The 2,425-nt window shown below is 43.8% G+C and overlaps 1 non-coding gene across 1 annotated transcript; it reads right to left on the bottom strand.

Annotated features, from left to right (window-relative positions):
- Window positions 1-487: 487 nt before the first annotated feature.
- Window positions 488-559, bottom strand: TRNAG-CCC (transfer RNA glycine (anticodon CCC)). The gene has a single exon. It is a non-coding gene; the product is annotated as a tRNA-Gly (tRNA).
- Window positions 560-2,425: the final 1,866 nt, after the last annotated feature.

Here is a 2,425-nt window from a genome sequence, read left to right as displayed (position 1 = left end):
GACATCTGCCTCTTGGAGTCCTCTCAACTTGCTCTCTGATATAACATTTTGTGAGCTGCAGTTACATCCGATGGCTACAAGGTGGCGCTGCATTCAGGTGAGAGAACAAGTGTGCACAAAATCGTTGGGGACTTTTGCCAGATTCATCGGTGGATCTTGCCTACTTTTATTCACATGCTAGATATTGCCTAGAAATGCTTTTTAATATAGAGATGCTAGAGTTAGAATGTCTGGTCGGGGTTCAGCCCTTTCATTGTCTACCGCCCGCAACATATTTATTACCAGCACATGTGAGTGGTGACTCTGCTTTTTGGAAAATAGCATCTAATAGGACAATGAATGTAGCAGATGGGGCGATCGAGATGCCTGCCTAAGTATTTCATTTTTTTTTAAATTTAACGTCTGATTAATCTGTTCATGATATTTCCGTTTTGTGACATGTTGCATTAAAACAAATCCTGCTTGGAGAACATATAAAAATTTGCACTGCATTGGCCGGGAATCGAACCCGGGTCAACTGCTTGGGAAGCAGCTATGCTCACCACTATACCACCAACGCCCTATGATGTGGTTGCTCTCGGTTCTAAAGATTACAACCCCGAGTTCAATGACTATCTTGCACCAGTTTCAATGGTGCATTTGGTTTAGATACCAACATGAAAAGCAGTAGAAAGTTTCTTGTAGAGGGTAAGGAACTGGGGATTGAAACCAAGGCTAAATCTGTGCAGAAGAGAAGAAATGGAAAGCAGTAGTACAAATAGTGGAAATGAACATATTTAGGCAGCATTGGAAGCAAAGCAGCGAAGAGAAAGAGAGTGCCTTCCATGAAATGCCCAGGAGAATGATAAGAGCAGAACGAAAAGGCAAGAATGACATTCAAAGCATGCCCAGAAAAACGTGTGACGGTCCCACCAGTCATTTATGTTTATAATGGGGTATCTTTACTTTCAAAGTATGGGGTTGATCCTTTGGCGATCACTCTCTTGTATTTCAGCAGAGACAGATAGTTGAGAAGTCTTTTCTCACATAGCTAGCACAAGCCTGCGCTTTTCCTTGCTGGTAGCGTGGAAATGACAGATTGGTTCTCAGAAGAAAAAACAAGAAATATTATAGCAGAGGATGGTTTCGATCCATTGACCTCTGGGTTATGGGCCCAGCACGCTTCCGCTGCGCCACTCTGCTCCCTTGTAAAAGTGTTCTCTTTATGCAGAGGAGGAGCTTTCAGCGAAGTGGCGAGGGATTGGTGGGTCTCGCTCCTCATTTGCCTAAGCATGCTGCAATGTATGCTGGGTGCAGAAAATCTTCATCTTCTCGTCTCACAGTCAGTCATAACTGAAAGTGCAGACCCTCTTGGGAACTAGCAGTTTCAGGCCTTTACCAAGATAGCAGCTCTCTAACCCTCTCCTCTCTCTTTGATCCTAGCGCTAGCATGCTCAGGATTTGATTTTAACTGGGAGCCAGAGATCTACCCGGTGAGGGCTTGACCGGTGTGAGGCTTTTGAGCGTTTGGGAGCGTTCGGGACGTGAGGACATTGGACAGGAAATGTTGCCATCTTGAAATATCCAACCTTCCTGCTGTCGTGAGAGGCTCTTTCCATGGACATCTGCCTCTTGGAGTCCTCTCAACTTGCTCTCTGATATAACATTTTGTGAGCTGCAGTTATATCCGATGGCTACAAGGTGGCGCTGCATTCAGGTGAGAGAACAAGTGTGCACAAAATCGTTGGGGACTTTTGCCAGATTCATCGGTGGATCTTGCCTACTTTTATTCACATGCTAGATATTGCCTAGAAATGCTTTTTAATATAGAGATGCTAGAGTTAGAATGTCTGGTCGGGGTTCAGCCCTTTCATTGTCTACCGCCCGCAACATATTTATTACCAGCACATGTGAGTGGTGACTCTGCTTTTTGGAAAATAGCATCTAATAGGACAATGAATGTAGCAGATGGGGCGATCGAGATGCCTGCCTAAGTATTTCATTTTTTTTTTAATTTAACGTCTGATTAATCTGTTCATGATATTTCCGTTTTGTGACATGTTGCATTAAAACAAATCCTGCTTGGAGAACATATAAAAATTTGCACTGCATTGGCCGGGAATTGAACCTGGGTCAACTGCTTGGGAAGCAGCTATGCTCACCACTATACCACCAACACCCGATGATGTGGTTGCTCTCGGTTCTAAAGATTACAACCCCGAGTTCAATGACTATCTTGCACCAGTTTCAATGGTGCATTTGGTTTAGATACCAACATGAAAAGCAGTAGAAAGTTTCTTGTAGAGGGTAAGGAACTGGGGATTGAAACCAAGGCCAAATCTGTGCAGAAGAGAAGAAATGGAAAGCAGTAGTACAAATAGTGGAAATGAACATATTTAGGCAGCATTGGAAGCAAAGCAGCGAAGAGAAAGAGAGTGCCTTCCAT

The sequence above is a fragment of the Triturus cristatus genome, chromosome 11 (genome assembly GCF_964204655.1).
Source record: "Triturus cristatus chromosome 11, aTriCri1.1, whole genome shotgun sequence".
Classification (NCBI taxonomy): domain Eukaryota; kingdom Metazoa; phylum Chordata; class Amphibia; order Caudata; family Salamandridae; genus Triturus; species Triturus cristatus.
This window is presented reverse-complemented; position numbering and strand designations above follow the sequence as displayed.